The following is a 21,208-nucleotide window of genomic DNA, read 5'->3' as shown; positions in this document are numbered from 1 at the left end:
TTCTTGTACCCTCAAATTGAAATTGCTTCAACAATAAAGAAAAGAACAAAGTGCTTTAACTTCTGGGCAACAGTTAATCTTTTTTTAATGTCGTCCGAAAATAAATTTGGATTCCGTGCTGCCTTCGCTTGTTTCATTTGTCTACTTCTTTTTTTCTTTTCTTTTTTTAACAGTTGGGAAGGCTATGGATAGTGGTCCCCTATACTAATCATGGTGGCCTTGATGTGCTTGGTTTGTACTGAGTAGTTCCTCAAGATGACCTCCATTTGTTGTAGACTGTCTTCATGCGTTTCTCTGGCACATGTTGAGCTGAACTGAGATATTTGTACTAAAGTCAGAAGTTGGATTGGGTTCGGTATCTCATTTGCACCCCTTCCCCAATCTAGAATTGATTTATATAGCTGTGTTCATATCAAAATCTTACGTTTGACATTGATATTTAATAGGAATGCCCACCAGCCATTTCTTATCGGTTGATGATATCTTCAAAAAGAAGCATGTGTCTGGGACCTGTGAAAACTTGGTAAGTTTAAGTCCACTAAAGCAGTTTCCTTCATACATGGCAAACTTTTCATTTTGTTCTCTGTGTAATAAACACTGGTATTTTACCTTGAAGCTTGTGAATCGAGAAGTATATTTGAGGGCCTTCTTCCATAAGGTTTCAACATATATGCAACAACAACGACTAATGCAGAAGAGAGCAGTTGGGGCACCTACCAGAGTGCATCCTAGCCCTCTAGCAGAATATGAAACATGTCTTGGTGACTTTATAGTGTTACCTGGATGGAAGACAGGTTTAAAATCTTACTTTCTCATTAATGCCTTTGGATGAGAAACACGTACCATTTGCACTCTTATTCTTTCTAGATTAGTAGTCACCGTTTCAATGGCGACTTTTCTCTCCAATTTAAGATTGAGAATTTTTCTTGCAGTGTACCACGGGCAACCCTTAATGCATAAGTTGGATCACAACAATGTGTATAATTATGGTCCATGTATTTCCAGTTGTTTAAATTTTATCAAATGATTTGATTTTGGACTGTTTGTCTTGCAAATTGAGAATGGAGGAATTGAAAGCACAGTTGAAAAGCCATGATTGGGTCCATTTCTCGTTGTTTTGTTGCAAAGATCAAAAGAAACATCAAATATATTTTCCATTAGCACATTCTCCTTTTATATGATTTTGAAGATGTCAACTACAAAAATTTATTGGTTAAAGAGGCAGTCAATTATGCACTATCCTTGACTTGATGCTTGGTAATAAATATGTATCTTAGTTGTTAATTATATGCATTTAAGATCTACATTTTCTGGTGTGCACTATTCGTGCATTTCCCTTTCAGGCCGATATTTGCCATCCATATCAGCTTTTGAATAAAGGGGGCTGAAGGATGAAAATATCGTTGTTTATATGTATGAGGACATTGCATTCAATGAAGAGAACCCCAGGCCTGGAATTATTAGTAACAGTCCAGTAAGAGATGATATTCATGAAGGAGTTCCAAAGGTCTATTTCAAATGCTTAATCACTAGATTAGGATAAAAAGTCTTGTCTAGATTGTCAAAGATCTGTTTTCAAATGTCAAGTCGCTAGTTACTTTTCTAGTGGTAGGATTACACTGGAGAGGATGCTGACGTTAACGACTTTTTCTCTGTGACCCCTGGAAACAAGACGGCTCTCGCAATAGGCGGTGGGAAGGTTGTGGATAGTGGTCCCGATGTTACTATCTTCATCTCATATACTAATCATGGTGGCCCTGGTGTGCTTGGTTTGTACTGATTAGTTCCTCAAGATGACCTCCATTCGTTGTAGATTGTCTTCATGCGTTTCTCTGGCACATGTTGAGCCGAACTGAGATATTTGTACTAAAGTTAGAAGTTGGATTGGGCTCCGTATCTCATTTGCACCCCTTCCCCAATCTAGAATTGATTTGTATAACTGTGTTCATATCAGAATCACACGGTTGACATTGACGTTTAACAGGAATGCCCACTAGGCATGTCTTCAAAAAGAAGCACGCATCTGGGACCTGTGAAAGCTTGGTAAGTTTAAGTCCACTAAGGCAGTTTCCTTCATACATGACAAACTTTTCATTTTGTTCTCTATGTTATAAACACTGGTATTTTACCTTGAAACTTATGAATCGGGAAGTATATTTGAGGGCCTTCTTCCATAAGGTTTCAACATATATGCAACAATAGCAGCTAATGCAGAAGAGAGTAGTTGGGGCACCTACCGTAGAGTGCATCCTAGCCCTCTAGCAGAATATGAAACATGTCTTGGTGACTTTATAGTGTTACCTGGATGGAAGACAGGTTTAAAACCTTACTTTCTCATTAATGCCTTTGGATGAGAAACACGTACCATTTGCACTCTTATTCTTTCTAGATTAGGAGTCACCGTTTCAATAGCGACTTCTTCTCCAATTTAAGATTGAGAATTTTTCTTGTAGTGCACCACGGGCAACCCTTAATGCATAGTTGGATCACAACAATGTGTATAATTATGGTCCATGTATTTCCAGTTGTTTAAATTTTATCAAATGATCTGATTTTGGACTGTTTGTCTTGCAAATTGAGAATGGAGGAATCAAAAGCATAGTTGAAAAGCCATGATTGGGTCCATTTCTCGTTGTTTTGTTGTAAAGATCAAAAGAAAGATCAGAGATATTTTCCATTAGCACATTCTCCTTTTATATGATTTTGAAGATGTCAACTACAAAATTTATTGGTTAAAGAGGCAGTCAATTATGCACTATCCTTGACTTGGTGCTTGGAAATAAATATGTATCTTAGTTGCTAATTATATGCATTTAAGATCTACATTTTCTGGTGTGCACTGTTCGTGCATTTCCCTTTCAGACCGATGTTTGCCATCCATATCAGCTTTTGAAGAAAGAGGGGTTGAATGATGAAAATACCATTGTTTATATGTATGATGATATTGTGTATAATGAAGAGAATGCCAGGCTTGGAATTATTATTAACAGTCCAATTAGAGATGATGTTAATGAAGGAGTTCCAAAGGTCTATTTTCAAATGCTTAATCACTAGATTAGGATAAAAAGTCTTGTCTAGATTGTCAAAGATCTGTTTTCAAATGTCAAGTCGCTAGTTACTTTTCTAGTGGTAGGATTACACTGGAGAGGATGCTGACATTAACGACTTTTTCTCCGTGACCCCTAGAAACAAGACGGCTCTTGTAGTAGGCGGTGGGAAGGTTGTGGATAATGGTCCCGATGTTACTATCTTCATCTCCTATACTAATCATGGTGGCCCTGGTGTGCTTAGTTTGTACTAAGTAGTTCCTCAAGATGACCTCCATTCGTTTTAGATTGTCTTCATGCGTTTCTCTAGCACATGTTGAGCCGAACTCAGATATTTGTACTAAAGTCAGAAGTTGGATTGGGCTCCGTATCTCATTTGCACCCCTTCCCCAATCTAGAATTGATTTATATAAGTGTGTTCATATTAGAATCTCACGGTTAACATTGATGTTTAATAGGAATGCCCACCAGCCATTTCCTATCTGTTGATGATGTCTTCAAAAAAAGCACGCATCTGGGACCTGTGAAAGCTTGGTAAGTTTAAGTCCACTAAAGTAGTTTCCTTCATACATAACGTTGTTAAAAAATTTCATTTTGTTCTCTATGTTATAAATATTGGTATTTTACCTTGAAGCTTGTGAATTGGGAAGTATATTTGAGGACCTTCTTCAAGAAGGTTTCAACATATATGCAACAACATCAACTAATGCAAAAGAGAGCAGTTGGACACCTACCCTAGAGTGCATCCTAGCCCTCCAGCAGAATATGAAACATGTCTTGGTGACTTTATAGTGTTACCTGGATGGAAGACAGGTTTAAAATCTTACTTTCTCATTAATGCCTTTGGATGAGAAACACGTACCATTTGCACTCTTATTCTTTCTAGATTAAGAGTCACCGTTTCAATGGCGAATTTTTCTCCAATTGAAGACTGAGAATTTTTCTTGCGGTGTACCACGGGCAACCCTTAATGCATAGTTGGATCACAACAATGTGTATAATTATGGTCCATGTATTTCCAATTGTTTAAATTTTATCAAATGATCTGATTTTGGACTGTTTGTCTTGCAAATTGAGAATGGAGGAATCGAAACCACAGCTGAAAAGACATGATTGAGTCCATTTCTCGTTACTTTGTTGCAAAGATCAAAAGAAAGATCGGAGATATTTTCCATTAGCACATTCTCCTTTTATATGATTTTGAAGATGTCAACTACAAAAATTTATTGGTTAAAGAGGCTGTCAATTATGCACTCTCCTTGACTTGATACTTGGTAATAAATATGTATCTTAGTTGCTAATTATATGGATTTAAGATCTACATTTTCTGGTGGGCACTGTTCGTGCATTTCCCTTTCAGGCCAATGTTTGCCATCCATATAAGCCTTTGAAGAAATGGGAGCTGAAGGATGAAAATACCGTTATTTATATGTATGATGACATTGCCTACAATAAAGAGAACCCCAAGCTTGGAATTATTATTAACAGTCCATTTGGAGATGATGTTCATGAAGGAGTTCAAAGGTCTGTTTTCAAATGCTTAATCACTAGATTATGATAAAAAGTCTTGTCTAGATTTGTCAAAGGTCTGTTTTCAAATGTCAAGTCGCTAGTTACTTTTCTGGTGGTAGGATTACACTGGAGAGGATGTTGACATTAACGACTTTTTCTCTATAACCCCTAAAAACAAGACAACTCTCGCAGTAGGCGATGGGAAGGTTGTGGATAGTGGTCCCGATGTTACTATCTTCATCTCCTATACTAATCATGGTGGCCCTAGTGTGTTTGATTTGTACAGTAGTTACTCAAGATGACCTCCATTCGTTGTAGATTGTCTTCATGCGTTTCTCTGGCACATGTTGAGCTGAACTGAGATATTTGTACTAAAGTCAAAAGTTGGATTGGGTTCCGTATCTCATTTGCACCCCTTCCCCAATCTAGAATTGATTTATATAACTGTGTTCATATCAGAATCTCATGGTTGACATTGACGTTTAACAGGAATGCCCACCAACCATTTCTTATCTGTTGATGATGTCTTCAAAAAGAAGCACGCGTTTGGGACCTGTGAAAGCTTGGTAAGTTTAAGTCCACTAAAGCAGTTCCCTTCATACATGATGTTGTCAGAAACTTTTCATTTTGTTCTCTGTGTTATAAACACTGGTATTTTACCTTGAAGCTTGTGAATCGGGAAGTATATTTGAGGGCCTTCTTCCGTAAGGTTTCAACATATATGCAACAACAACAGCTAATGCATAAGAGAGCAGTTGGGGCACCTACCCTGGAGTGCATCCTAATTCTCCGGCAAAATATGAAACGTGTCTTGGTGACTTTATAGTGTTACTTGGATGGAAAACAGGTTTAAATCCTTACTTTCTCATTAATGCATTTGGATGAGAAACATGTACCATTTGCACTCTTATTCTTTCTAGATTAGGAGTCATTGTTTCAATGGCGACTTTTTCTCCAATTGAAGACTGAGAATTTTTCTTGCAGTGTACCATGGCCAACCCTTAATGCATAAGTTGGATCACAGTAATGTGTATAATTATGGTCCATGTATTTCCAGTTGTTTAAATTTTATTAAATGATCTGAATTTGGACTGTTTGTCTTTCAAATTGAGAATGGAGGAATCGAAAGCACAGTTGAAAAGTCCATTTCTCGTTGTTTTGTTGCAAAGATCAGAAGAAAGATCGGAGATATTTTCCATTAGCACATTCTCCTTTTATATGATTTTAAAGATGTCAACTACAAAAATTTATTGGTTAAAGAGGCTGTCAATTATGCACTATCCTTAACTTGATGCTTGGTAATAAATATGTATCTTAGTTGCTAATTATATAGATTTAAGATCTACATTTTCTGGTGTTGGGCCTTTGACTGGTATAAGTTATCCTTCGAATATTCGAGTTGCTTGTTTTTTAAGGACTAATCCATTGTTTGCCTTTTCAGCTTGTGTGCTCTTATCTAAATAGGAAGTTTTTCCCCGTGTTAGATTTTTAGGCTTGCTGATTGGTATCTTCTTTCCATGAGTATATAGTTACCTACTAATCTAATTTAATTTTTTAGCTTATAGGGACATTGAGGTAGCTCTTCGTTTTTCTAACCATGAACTTTGTGTACTTGCATCGAAAAGCATTTCCATTGCAAATAGCTAATCTGCCGACAATTAAGAATCTTGAAGATTCGATGTTTGCAAATTTAGATAGCTGAAAACAAAGAAAGGGGAAAAGAGAAAGGACATGCTTTGTGTCACGGGCCGATCGATCAACTTTCGATCACACGTAAGCTCACCCGTGCAGCCTTAAGATTTTACTCCTAAGCATCCTTTCAACACTCACTCACAAGGATCTTAGAGAGAGACTTCTAGAGAGAGATGCTCTGGATTTATATTCACTTGAAAATGAGATGGTTTACAATGAGGGGGAAGACCCTTTTATATACAAGTACAAGGCAAACCGTATCCGTAGATCTCCCTTAGATCTAACGGTTGATATTACATTTCCCCAACTACCGGCTACTCGCATTTATTACATAAAAGTACAATTACTTTACCGCCCGCCCCTAGGAGTATTTTAGAAGACTCGAGAAAACCCTAGAAGATAGGATAAGCTGAGGGTCGAATGTGTCACGCCCGTCCCGTAGGAATCTCTTGGACACGCTTTCTTTTGGGCCGTGACACTTTGAATGTAGGATGATATCGTGCCCGTTTCGCACAATTTGAAGTATTGTAGCTCTGCAGACTACTAATACAAATGGGGAAGAAAGAATGATAGTTTGTGAAAATAACTTATGATGCATGTGGACTCCAGCTTGATTCTAATAAGTGAAAGTGGTATAGATTGTCTGCAGAAGAGCCCTCAATCTTAGACGAAATTAGACATTTTCCCCCAAAAACTCAAACTGGAACAGTTTCAAGGCCCTCTTGAAAGCAAAGGCTTTTCAGCTTCAAAGTTGGGTCTTTCTGGTGAAATATAATTTTTCACATATTGGAATAAAAAAAATATTCACGTACAAAAAAAATACATAACTCTGTTTGTTGGAACCAAAAAAATAAATCTGAAAAAATAATAACAATAATATAATAATGATCAAGTCAATATTTGTATAAATCTTTACATATAAAGATGTTAAATCACAACCCAAATACAAAATTGTTTGATTGTAATAAAATTTATAGGAAATTCAATAGGAGGTGAGATATGACTAACTGAATGCCAACGGTGTTAAGCAGCTTCACAAACTATGCTTCCCAAGATACAGCATCTCAAACCCGTTTGTATTAACACTATACAAATAGAACGTTGTCGAACACTTCTAGAAATCGGCACTCTTGAATAAGTGTTTTTCCAAAGAGCAATTTTAATATTTGAATGACTCTATTTGCCACAAATTAAAGAAGACTTAAGCTTCGTTCGTTTCACGAAAAATGAATTCCTTGGAGAAAATGTTTTCCATCAAAGGAAAAAAAATGTCTTCTAAAGTGGGCGAAAATGTTTTTCATTTTTGAAAAGTGGAAAAAAATTTTCTCACTTGATCTATCTTATCTCACACTTCTACAAATCCTCACTTCTTCCTCCCCTTTCTTCTTCTTCTTTTCTTTTTTATTCGAATTATTTTTTTAAATTTAAATTATTTTTAATTTCCTTTTTCTTTTCTTTTTCTTTTTTTTCTTTTCTTTGTTTCCCAACTTCTTCTTTCTTGCTAGTTGTCGAATCAGGTGAACCTCAAGCTCATTGATCTCAAACTTGGCTCGTCGATCTAGCAAGCCTCGAGCTTGACGCTCACGCTCGCCAATCTAGGGAGCGGAAAATATTTTCCTTACTGAACACTAGAAAAAAATTCCGAAACATTTTCAGGTTTTAACCAAATAGCAGAAAATATTGTCATTTTCCAGGAAAATGACTTCTAGGAAAATATTTTCCGGAAATTGTCCATTTTCCGTGAAACAAACAGACCCTTAGAAGATAGTCATTTTCATAAGGATTATCTAAGAATTGTTGCGGAGAGAGTCTAGAAGATCCGTCATTAACACATCCCTTAATGCAAGTAAAATCTACTACACAAAAATCAAGGAATTCGTCCTTTAACGCGTCCATCCATTAATTCGTTTATAAATGCATCACAAAACTATTGCAAAACCTAATGCATCTGAAGAAATGCCTTCATTAACGCATAAATTAATTCATCCATAAAATTGTTCCAAGACTATGCACGAGGGAGGGAGGGCTGGAGGAAGGAACGCTTCCATTAACTCATCCATTAACGAAGGTTGAAGAAGAAATGTGTGAACTTATGGTGAGCCATTAATATCATTAATTTCAACAATCCCCCACATCAATGGCTCAACAAAATATTTTTATTTTGACTCGCAGAAGTCCAAGTGTGCCTATGGAGATAAATTGCATAAAGATAGGTAGCGGTCACTTTGCTTTCACTTTAAACCGTCTTTAGTGAAAGCCTATTGGACTAACTTAACTAATCAATGGACTAAGCCTTGAATTGCCAGTTGCTGATATAAGCCCAAACAATAAACCTCACATAAAGTATTGCAAAGTTAAGATTGGTTCTTCGTTTTGTTCATTATTTTGGCCTCGAACCTCTCGAGATTTACGTGTGTTTTAAAAAATCTAACCTTTAAATATTTTCATGGAGTTAGCTAGCTTCACACATATAGGGGCATTTCTACCAAAGGTATCCTATCTTATCTTACTAGAATTTTGAAATCTAAGTTATATGAATCATTAAATGCGTAGCATGCCCTTAAAATGCTATAGGAATCACTTGCATCATATGAGTGGGGAACAATGTTCACACTAGAGTATCCACAATTTGCGTTGTCCTATTGAACCTAATCCATGGGAACTTCAATTGCTAAATGAGGTTTCCACCTTAAAATTTCTTTATTTAATTAAGGCTTTTACCCCATTCCCCTCAATGTGCAATTTACTTGCTCTCTTGATAAACCTTTTGTTAGTGAATCCGCAATATTTTCTTTTGACTTTACAAAGTCTAAAGAAATCATTATTCGAGAGCAACTATCTTATGGTATTATATCTGTGATGAATGTGTCTAGACTTACTATTATATATTACATTATGTGCCCTTGTAGTCGCTGCTTGATTGTCACGGTAAATGCATATTGTAACCACGGGTTTTGGCCACAATGGAACATCCTCTAAAGATTGTCAAAGCCCCTATGCTTCTTTAGTAGCTTTATCCAAAGCAACAAACTCCGATTCCATCATGGAGCGTGTTATTAAAGTTTGCTTTGAAGATTTCCAAGATACTGTTGCACTTCCTAGTGTGAACACATATTTGTTAGTCGATTTCAATTTATCATGATCTAAAATCTAGTTAGCATTTCAATAGTCTTCCAAAATATCATGACATTTCCCATATTGCAAAATATAGTGTTTGATTCTTTTTAGATAACCTAACATTCTCAATAGAGCATTCCAATGCTCGTGACCAGGATTACCAGTGTATCTACTTAGTTTTCTAGTTCATGATGTACATGATGCTACTAATTACTTGAGAGTACTCTAGCTATCTAATACTATCTCCAGTATTCTTTCGTAAAGTTAGGTGTGGAAGACAGAGATTATCACACATCTTTAATGCCGAACCCTTTAAACCTCTCAATTACATTTTCAATGTAATGAGATTGTGTTAAACTTAGACTATTAGAATTTCTTTAAATTTTGATGCTAAGTATAACATCCACAGTACCTACGTCTTTCATCTCAAAGTTTTTCTTGAGAACATTTTTGGTGTTTTTGATAACCTTAATATTATCTCCAAGAATTGGCAAATCATCAACATATAGAAAAATGAGTATACATCCAATTAACGTGGATTTAGTGTACACATATTTGTCACACTCATTGATTTTATACCCACATTAGATCATCACACAATCAAACTTCTCATGTCATTGTTTAGGAGTTTGTTTAAGTCCATATAATGATTTAACAAGTTTGCACACTTTGTGTTATAGTGCTTTGACCTTGAATTCTTCAAGTTGTTTTATGTAAATCTCCTCATCGAGATCACCATTCAAAAATACAGTTTTCGCATCCATCTGATGTACTTACAAATTGTATGGCGAAGCTATAGCAATTAACATCCTACCTAATGTTATTCTTGTTACTCGTGAATAGGTAGCAAAGTAATCTAAACCCTCTCTTAGTCTAAACCCTTTGGCTACAAGTCCTGTTTTATACATATCTATGAAACCATTAGCTCTACGCTTCTTTTGAGTATCGATTTACATCCAATTGGTTTATTTTCTGATCAACCAATTTCCAAGTATAGTTACTTAGGATAGAATCAATTTCATTATCAATAGTTTATTTCCAAGTAAGGAGCATTTAGAGTTGTCATTACCTCTTGAAAAGTTTGAGGCTCACCTTCTTACATGTATGTGAGAAAGTCAAGTTTGAAAGATTTTTCAATTCGTGACCTCTTGCTTCTATGAAGTTCAACTTCTTTGGCCTGAAATTCTTCATTTTCATATTCTAATTTTTTAAATCTTTTTTGAGATAATTCACCTTGATTTATTTTTGCAGGATATATATCCTCAAAGAATTCAACATCCCTCAATTCTAGTATATTATTGACATGGATTTCCGCATTATCAAATATGTGAACCAAAAATCTGTATGCACTGCTACTTTAAGCATAATCGATGAATATGCAATCCACCGTTTTAGATTTCAACCGAGTTTGTTTATGAGGAGAAATTGCTACCTTAGCTAGGCACCCCCACACTTTCAAAAAATTATAGGACGACAATCTTCCATTCCAAAACTCATATAGAGCTTTACCTATCTCTTTATGGGGTATTTTATTAAGAATATAGTTCGTAATTAGAACTACCCCCCACGAGTTTTGAGGTAAATCCAAACTTAAGAGCATAGCATTAGCCATTTCTTTTAAAGTTCTATTTTTTTGTTCAACAATTCCATTTTGCTGTGGAGTTAAGTGTAGTTGTTTGGAGAGTTACCCCAAACTAGCACAAAACTTCCTAAAACTAGTAGAATTGTATTCTCTTCCTCTATCAAACCTATGCACTTTGATTCGTTTATTAAGTTGATTCTCGACCTCATTTTTGTACTTGATAACTATGCTCATAGCCTCATCTTTGCTATTTAACAAATAAACATAGCAAAATTGAGTATAATCATCTACAAAGGTGATGACGTACTTATTTCCTTATCTACTTTCTATAAACTTTAAATCACATAAATCATTATGAATTAGTGGTAGAGGTTCACTTGTTCTTTCAATCAATTTGAAAGGCTTCTTAGCTAACTTAGTTTCAACACAAGTTTCACACTTGTAATGGGCATCCAAGTCAAAATTAGCCATAAGTTTGCTATCATTTTTCATTGTACTGTAGTTTACGTGTCCTAATCTACCATGCCATAAAAAAAGAGACATAATAGTATAAACTAACAACTTTTATTTATTAATAATCTTTGGATACAAGAATTTCGAGTTTATATCAATGACAGCCACATTGGCTTTGAACAAATCATTATAGAAGTACAATTTCCTCACGTACATCTCTCCTTTAGAAAGTATAAACTTATCAGATTCAAAAACAATTTTGAAACCCTTCTTGAGTAGTATGGAGCTAAAAATGAGATTCTTCTAAATTTCCAATACATGGAGCACATTTAACATAATAATTTTTTTGCTAGAGGTGAACTTCAAAATCACTTTTCCTTTCCCAACAATCTTTACTACTATAGAGTTAGCCATGTAGAGCTTTTCTTCTTCTTCAGCCTTCTCGTAAAAGGAGAACATGTGTTTATCCACACAATGTAATTATGGCATCTATGTCTAACAATCAATTGGCATTGTTTGACACTAATGATACCTCAAACACCGCCGTAATAGTCAGTTTCTCATTTTCTTCATACTCTATCAGATTTGGCTACTTTACTCCACCACCATCCTTGCCTTTGTTTAGGTGCTTCTTGCAATCCTTAGCACGATGACCAGACTTATTGCAAATAAAACATGCCCCTTGGAATTTTATGCATTGTTCCTTCTACTTGTCATTTCCTTGAAAATGTTTATTCCTCTTCATATTTTGTTTAGAATTTGAGGACTCCATAATGTTGGCCTTTGATTCAATAGGAGGGTTTGCATTCCTTTTGTTGTCCTCTTCAATTCTAAGACGTAGAATGAGAGCTTCAAGGCTTGTCTCTTTCCGTTTGTGCTTCAAATAATTTTCGAAGTCTAACCAGCCCGAAGGTAGCTTCTCAATAATAGCCACAACTTGGAATGACTCACTAAGTAACATTTCCTCAATGTAGATGTTATTTAAATTATTTACAATTCCTGAACATGATTCATAATAGATTTAAAATCAACCATTTTGAAATCCAAGAATTTGGTAACTATGAATTTCTTGGTGCCTATGTCCTCAGTTTTATATTCCTTTTCTATGGACTCTCATAATTGTTTAGCAATTCAAATGTTACAATAAACATTATAAAGAAAATTTACTTAACAATTAAGGATATAAGAATTTGGTAACCATGAATTTCTTGGTGCCTATGTCCTCAGTTTTATATTCCTTTTCTATGGACTCCCATAATTGTTTAGCAATTCAAATGTTACAATAAACATTATAAAGAAAATTTACTTAACAATTAAGGATATAATTTTGGCATGGGAAGTTCCCATGCTTCCAAGCCTCCAACACCCCAAGGGTAGTGACATCTTGCTCATATGGACTAATTATTGGACATACATTTGATGAGTACTTGAAATTTAACGTGGTCAAACATAAGAACATCTTCTACAGCCACTGCTTAAAGCCCATATGGGTAAAGTTTTTTTATTTCTAATTTGGTGTTATCGGATATGATAACATCCAACTAGGCAAAGCTTGTTGAACCATCTCTCCAAAAATTAGACCATATGCCATTTGGCATGTAATGTTTTGAAAGACAGTCCCAAGTATGTCACTCAAGCAACTTGTGCCCGCACCACCATGTATGGTCTCGACCCATAGGCCTGCAACATTTGCTGCCACAACACCAAGCCTCGAGGTATGAATCTCTCCACCAGTATTGATCGAAACGATCATAGGAACGTCTTCAAAAATGTTCCATACATCATTTGGTAGTTGATTGTTATTAGCCATCTTGATTTTCTAAGCCTCCAACACCCCAAGGGTAGTGACATCTTGCTCATATGGACTAATTATCGGACATACATTTGATGAGTACTTGAAATTTAACGTGGTCAAACATAAGAACATCTTCTACAGCCACTGCTTAAAGCCCACACGGGTAAAGTTTTTTTATTTCTAATTTGGTGTTATCGGATATGATAACATCCAACTAGGCAAAGCTTGTTGAACCATCTCTCCAAAAATTAGACCATATGCCATTTGGCATGTAATGTTTTGAAAGACAGTCCCAAGTATGTCACTCAAGCAACTTGTGCCCGCACCACCATGTATGGTCTCGACCCATAGGCCTGCAACATTTGCTGCCACAACACCAAGCCTCGAGGTATGAATCTCTCCACCAGTAGTGATCGAAACGATCATAGGAACGTCTTCAAAAATGTTCCATACATCATTTGGTAGTTGATTGTTATTAGCCATCTTGATTTTCTAATAGACACAACAAATAGTAAGAAAATACGTGACCAATCGCCTTAAGATTGTTGAAAAATTAATTTTAAGTATTAGAATAAAAATAATATTCACATATAAAAATACGTAACTCTATCTGTTGGAACCAAAAAAATAAATTTGAAAAATGATAACAATAATATAATAATGATCAAGCTAATGCTTGTATTAATCTTTATATATAAAGATGTTAAATCACGATCCAAATACAAAGTTGTTTGATACAAGGTGAGATATGGCCAATGGAATCTCCTTTAAGGCGATTAGTTCCTATCAATAATGTTAAGCGGCTTCACAAAACATGCCTCCCAAGATGCAGCACTTCGAACCCGCTTATATTAACACCATACAAACAGAACTTTATTGGACACTTCTAGAAATCGACACACTTGTAGGAGTGTTTTTTCACAGAGGAATTCTAATAGTTGATAATATCTGGCACGAATTGAAAAAGACTTAGAAGATAATCATTTTTATTGCGGAGACTCTAGAAGATCCAACGTCCCTTAATGCCAGTAAAATCTACTACACAAGGATCAAGGAATTCGTCCCATCCATCTATTAATTCATATATAAATGCTTGTTGCATCGGGATTGAAGAAATACGTCCATTAATGTATTAATTAATTCGTCCAGAAAACTGTTCAAGGACTGATGCGCGAGGGCTAAGGAACACATCCATTAAATCATCCATGAACGTCGAAGGTTGAAGAAGAAACATGTGAACTTATGTTCAGTCATTAATGCCAGTGATTTCAACACTTTTCGTGTAATGCGACAATCTTGATCAGAATTCCTTCGCCGGCCGATGTCTTTCCTCCTTTCTCAGTAGGTCGTGGAGCATGGACGTGCGTTTGCTCTCGAGAAAGAGAGTCCATTTACACGAAATATTTTGGCGACGTTCCATTTCAGAGACGGGAGTTTTCTGGAATTCGCCTCGTTTCTACTGAGAACTTTCTTGTTTTTGAATCGAGTTTTTCCTGGTCTCTTTCTGCGCCTCACCCCTCTCTGGATGTTCAATGCGTTTGAATTCACGAACCCCCCCTTGATGGCTTTGAAAGAGATTCTTCTTACTTTTGATTTCGAGCTCTGAGCAGATGAGCAGTAAGGGTGCTGTTCATGTGGATTCCTCCTTGGAAAAACGAGCCATGTTGGTCGCGGCGCCTTGAGCTCCTCCTCCTCTTCTTCTTCTTCTTCTGCATGTTTCTTGAAATCTAACCAGAGCTGGCCAGAGATTTCCTCGTTCTCTTTCTCTCTCCTCTTCTTTTTTCCCTTCCTCCATAGGTCAAAGCCATTTTGGTTTCGTTACCACTGTTTTGGACGATTCCCGATTGAAGTTTCCAAACCATAATCATCGCTCCCTCGCTCGCTCTTGGATTTCTTGGTTTTCTTCTAGATGAGCTCCGGAACTTTTCTCTGTTGATTGATGATGACCCGATCTCTGCTGATTGATGTTCGTGGCTGTTTGATCCTTCCCGCCACCTCAGCGCAAGTACCGCCGCCGCCTCTCTCCCACATCTCTCTCTCTTGGTGCACTGGGCTTTGTTCTTTTTTTTTTTTTTACTTTTTTTCGAGGGGTGGAGGTGGAGGTGGAGATGGCGGCACCACTCAGTAGTGGCGGGAATGGGTACGATCCGAAGGATGAGAGTTTTTTGTATCTTCGAGTGGGCGAGGATGGACCAAGAAAGGATCTCTGAGATCTAATTCTATCTTTTAGAGGCTCCTTTGCGGTAGTTAGAAGGCATGTTTTCTTGTCTCTCTCTTTGTCCATTTTGTCAAAGTGCAACAAAGAAAGAAATGGAGGCGTTGTGTCGTTTAACATGCGGTTTTACTGTTTACGGACTGACCTAACATCATCCATCGTTACCTCCACGTTTTCTGTTCGAGAGATCGAGACACGGAGAGAGAATCTATATAGGCCACCGAGCAAGAGCGTGTCGTTGATCCTTGTAAATAGGCCAAATCGGGAGGCGCGAGTGGTTGAAATGTGCACATGGGTATAGTGTGTACTGGCGTTTCAGTCGTTGTTTGAGACCCCGACATGTTTGGTGGTGCGCAGATCTAACCTTTGATCTTCTGATGATTTTGTTTACTTTTCTTAGCACGACGTCTTTATGGAATCCTGATTTGCTTAGCGTCTTCCTCCCTTTTTTCCATTTCTTTCTTTCTTTCGTTTTTTGTTTGGAGAGAGAAGAGGGGATCAGCGGTTATAAGTGGTCGTGGATTTCAAGATAAAAATGGGCCTGACCTTGTGGCTGAAAAGTTTTTTCTTTTCTTTTTTTTAATGTTTGTTTGGAGGGGGCTTTATCAGAAGAGATCTAATTATTTCATGGTGGTGTTGATGGTGATGATGATGGTGAGAGGGGCCCACCTTTATTTTCAACTTTCATGCCTACTTTTTCATATGGTATATTTCCATTTCATTTCTTCTTGTGCTAGGACCTTCATGTTCTCGTGCCCTCAAATTAAAATTGCTTCAACAATAGAAAAAGGAACGGAGTGCTTTACCTTCTAGACAACAGCTTTTGTTTTATCTCAATCTCATCAGAAATAAATTTAGATTCCTTTATGCCTTTGCTTGTTTCATTTGTCCTGCTTTTTTTTTTTTTTTAGTTGTTGATAATACGCACTCTTCGTGCATTTTCCTTTCAGGCCAATGTTTGCCGTGCTTATTGGCTCTTGAAGAAAGGAGTGCAGAAGGATTAAAATATCGTTGTTTTTATGTATGACGACATTGCTTACAAACAAAGAGAACCCTAGGCCTGGAATTATTATTAACAGTCCAGATACGATGATGTTAATGAAGTTCCAAAGGTCTGTTTTCAAATTCTTAATCACTAGTTTAGGACGAAAAGTTTTCTCTAGATTTGTCAAAGGTCCATTTTCAAAATGTTTAGGTAACTAGTTACTTTTTCTGGTGACAGGATTACACTGGAGATGATGTTGACGTTAATAACTTTTTCTCTATTATCCTTGGAAACAAGATTGCTCTCATAGTAGACGGTGGGAAGGTTGTGAGTAGTGGTCCCAATGTTACTATTTCCATCTAGTATACTAGTCATGGTGGCCCTGGTGTGCTTGGCTTGTACTCAATAGTTCCCCAACTTGTTGTAGAATGTCTTTCATGTGCTTATATGGCACATATTGAACTGAACTGAGATCTCTATACTAAAGTCATAGAAGTTGGACTGGGCTCCATATCTCATTTGTACCCCTTCCCCAATTTAGAATTGATTTATATAACTGTGTTCATATCATAATTTCTCGGATGACATTAATGTTTAACAGGAATGCCCACCAGCCCTCTCCTATCTGTTGATGATGTCTTCAAAAAGAAGCATGCGTCTGGGACCTGTGAAAGCTTGGTAATTTAAATTCACTAAAGCAATTTCCTTTTCCTTCATATGTGACGTCGTTAGAAACTTTTCATTTTGTTCCCTTTGTGCTATAAACACTGGTATTTTACCTTGAAGCTTGTGAATCGGGAAGTATTGTTGAGGGCCTTCTTCCAGAAGGTTTGAACATATATGCAACAACAGCAGCTAATGCAAAAGAGAGAAGTTGGGGCACCTATTGCCCTCCCCTGGAGAGTGTTCTAGTCTTCTAGTAGAATATGAGACATGTCTTGGTGGCTTATATAGTGTTCCCTGGATGGAAGACAGGTAATCTCAAATCGTTATTTTGTCATTCATAACTTTAGTTGAGAAACACATACCCTTTAGACTATTTCTAGATTAGGAGTCACCGTTTCGAATAGACCTTTTTTCCAATTTGGGATTGATAATTTATCTTGCGGTATGTCATGGGCAATCCTTAGTTCATTAGTTTAATTGTAGCAATGTATATGATCATGATGCATGTATTCTCAGTTGTTTAAATTTTATCGAATGATCTAATTTTGGAATGTTTGTCTTGCAAATCGAGAATAAAGGAATCGAAATGAAAAGCCATGATTGGGTTCAATTATCATTGTTTAATTGTGAAATTCAAAAGATAGATCAGAGATATTTTTAATTAGCGCATTCTCCTTTTTATATGATTTTGAAAATGTAGACAACGGCATTTCATTGGTTAAAGAGGCAGTCAAGTATGCACAATTTCCTTGGCTTGATGCTTGGTAATAAATACGTATGGTAGTTGTTAATTATATGCTAGAAAGATCTTCGTACATTTTCTGATGTTTGGCTTTTGGCGAAGATACAAGTAATCCTTTGAATATTCGTTTTCCTGGTTTTTTAAGGACTCATCCATTGTTTACCTTTTAAGCCTGTGTGTTCTTATCTTAATAGTTAGTTTTTTCCCGTGTTAGATTTTTAGGGCTTGATGATTGGTATCTTCTTTCCACGAGTGTATAGTTATCTGCTAATCTAGTTTCTTAATAAGTACTGCATAATTTATTATTGAAATTTTTTAGCTTATATGGACTTCGAGGTAGCTTTAGCTTTTTTCTAAGCATGAACTCACTTGTGTACTTGCATCAAAAAGCATTTCCATTGCAGATTGCTAATCTGCTGGCAATTAAGAATCTTGAAGATCCGATTTTTGCAAATTTAGACAGCTGAAAACAAAAGAAGGAGAAAGGAGGAAGGACATGACTTCCATGGTATCAGATGGAACTTGACAGAATATTTATTATGTTGCAACTCTGTTTATGCATATGAAATTCATGCTCAATGTGATTCCAGGTGTTCTTGTACTAGTTTACAAGCCTCTATTCCCTTGTAATGTTTGGATCAGGTTAATACGTTTTGATTGGCTCTTGAGAAATCAAAGCTTATGTTTCACAACTATAAGACCAATCATAATTCATTTTGTTTATGTCTTTGTGAACAGTGAGGTGCATACCCTGCGAACCAAACTCTGCACCAGCAATACCAACTGGTAAGGAAATTGCTACTGTCATTGTATTGAGCAATTAGAAAGAAAGTAATGTTTATTTTACCTCTCATTTTTTAGAAGATTTGCTTCCGTCACGCAAATGAGCTCCCCAGTGTCTTTTCGGCGAGGGAGTAAATTTTGTAGTACATTTCTTGGTCTTCATACAGTGCAAGCACATGGAAGAAATTACTTCGTACTGTTGCCTGGACTGCTTAAGATGCTCTTCACTTTCTCCCTGTGCTTCTTCTTCTCGTCCTTATGATATTTCTTTGTGCTGGCATATGCAGGTGAAAAAGAGGACAGCTGATGACAACTCTGCCTACGGTTCCCCCGTCGATGCAATTTGGTGATATGGGGTTTTAAGTAAGGAAGATCTCTTCCTGTATATGGGCGCAAATCCTGCAAATGATAACTCTTCTTTTGCGGACGACAACTCCCTAAGGCCTCCTCGGAAAGCTGTTAACCAGTGGGATGCCGATCTGCTCCATTTTCTAGGACAAGGTTTTTCTCTCCCTTCGTCTTGTTTGGGACTGCACGCTTTAAATGTTAGTCATAGCACCGCCCACATGCTAAATGTTTTAAGGATAGACTTCTCGATGGTGTAGTCACATGCAGCTGTCTGGTCAATTGCTACCTCTCTTGGGTAGTTTCCCTAATGAGAATCACGGGATCAATTGAAGGAAGAGCTACTAAAAGGGATTACTGTAGTATTTTGGAGAAACTTGAGGGGTGGTCTGGCAGAAATGGGAACTGTAGAACCGTAAGTCTGTCGATGGAACCCTGATTACTTTGCTGAAAGTGTTAGGACAAGTTAAAAGGACTTCCTTGACTAGAAAAGCCAAACTGTTCAGCCATAAGCTTTTGACCTTTGACGTAAAAGTAAGTGAAAAATTGTCTCTTCCTTTCAACTCATCTTCTCATTCTTTTCTTCACAAGATAAATAAATAAATAAAAATTCGGTATTGTCAATCGCCCTCGTGTCACGGTTGTATGTATGAGCCTTCTGTAACAAAATCCGATTTTGCGTCCACCTTTGTTTCAGTTCCGTTAAGCTCTGAGGGCCCTTCTCGGAAACTCAAAGCGCAGAAGCAATTTTTGAGGCAATGTCAGATCGGATGCATTGAGGTCGCGGTGTGACACTCACTGGAAAGCTCTTGTTTGGAACTAAAAAGGGTCTGGAGGTGCTGGATGCCGTTCGATCTGCGGGACAACCTCTTGTTGATGACTGGGCTTCCTGAAAAGCCTGTAATTATCACCTTATGACCTCTCAACCAACAACGTTTGATATATTTCTGTGATGCTGAGATTTGCATTTGAGAGCCTCTTACAATCTTAATATGATTTGTTCTTTATATCATCGATCTTGAATCTTACACCATGGGGGAAGGGGATTTTTCGACGCAATGATCGAGCAATCTTTCCAGTCTCGACAGCTGCGATCGATGCCCATGCTTACTGCAGAGAGAATTCGAGACTCATTGCGGATCCCTCTCCCAATACGGGACGAAACACATGCGCTCTCCTTTGCAAACACGTGCTGCAACGCAGGAGTCCAGACCCACCGAGCAAACGACCGAGGCATCAGGCCAAAGCTTGCGCTCACATTCCATCCTGCTTCCTGGAGCTCCTCTCAGTAGTGAGAATCATTCCAAACGGAGGGTCCCGCTTCGCCATTCTGATAGATCCGCTACAGATCTATATTCCTTCCGTATTATCTCGAATGGGGTCGTTCGTGATCGTCCCGTGCCCGTTTTGTGCGATCCGATGTACTGCCCGAACAGGGAAGGAAGCTCGACGCATTTTGCCAAATAATTGATGCTGCATGTGGGTCGAACGCTTGCAGTCAAAATCCTCCAGCCCGATTCTAGCGATTGTCCTGCGAGACGAGGCCACGACCCTTTCGGCTTTCGCTTAGTCAATGCTCGAGCCTGACGATTCCATGGATTTGCGGGAGCCTGTCGTCCTGGCAAGATGCTGCACCACATGGGATTCGCGTCCCAGTCTTTTCGTGGTTGATAGGGCGGAAACCCGGAGCCACGCACGCGCTCGATTCCCTCTTCCCTTCCCTCCAGAATCATCTCACTCTTTTTCTCTCGTGGACGGATGGAGATTTCGCCTTGCTGGGCGAGCGGTGTTTTTTTTTCAAATGTCGCATTTATTATGTCAGAAGAGGTGTTTGTCCGGACGTCGGAAGATGTACATGGTCGTGAACACCGCGGACGGGACGATGCGAAATTGTCCTGGCTCGGGGGAGAAAAGTATATGCGCGCGTGATGAGGACAGCCCGGGATTTGATCTTGTTCGCCTGTTGCTTTAAAAAGGGTGGGAAGAGATAACTTTAATAATCCGCTTTCTTTATGGTGTTATAGGAAATCGGTTAGAGCGATAATTGCTTAATTTCTCTCGAAGGGTTTGTTAAGCGACCTTCGAGAAGGCAACCCTTCGAGAAGGCAGGTGGTCGTGGTCTCTCAACCATACGGGCGTGCAAGCATTATAATGCCTCTTTCCATAAAAGGGTTGTCGTCCTTTGGAAAGAGTTGGAAATCTATTGATTCTATGACGGAAATGAGAAGCATTGACCGACTCCTATGGGTCAAATTTTTTAACTTTTATGCCTCC

General features: G+C 37.6%; 1 pseudogene; it reads left to right on the top strand.

Annotated features, from left to right (window-relative positions):
* The first annotated feature begins 448 nt into the window (after positions 1 to 448).
* LOC104439966 lies at positions 449 to 20,832 on the top strand (annotated as a pseudogene).
* Positions 20,833 to 21,208: the final 376 nt, after the last annotated feature.

This window comes from Eucalyptus grandis, chromosome 3 (assembly GCF_016545825.1).
Source record: "Eucalyptus grandis isolate ANBG69807.140 chromosome 3, ASM1654582v1, whole genome shotgun sequence".
Lineage (NCBI taxonomy): Eukaryota > Viridiplantae > Streptophyta > Magnoliopsida > Myrtales > Myrtaceae > Eucalyptus > Eucalyptus grandis.
Note: the sequence above shows the minus strand (reverse complement) of the source record. Positions and strands in the feature narration are given on the sequence as shown.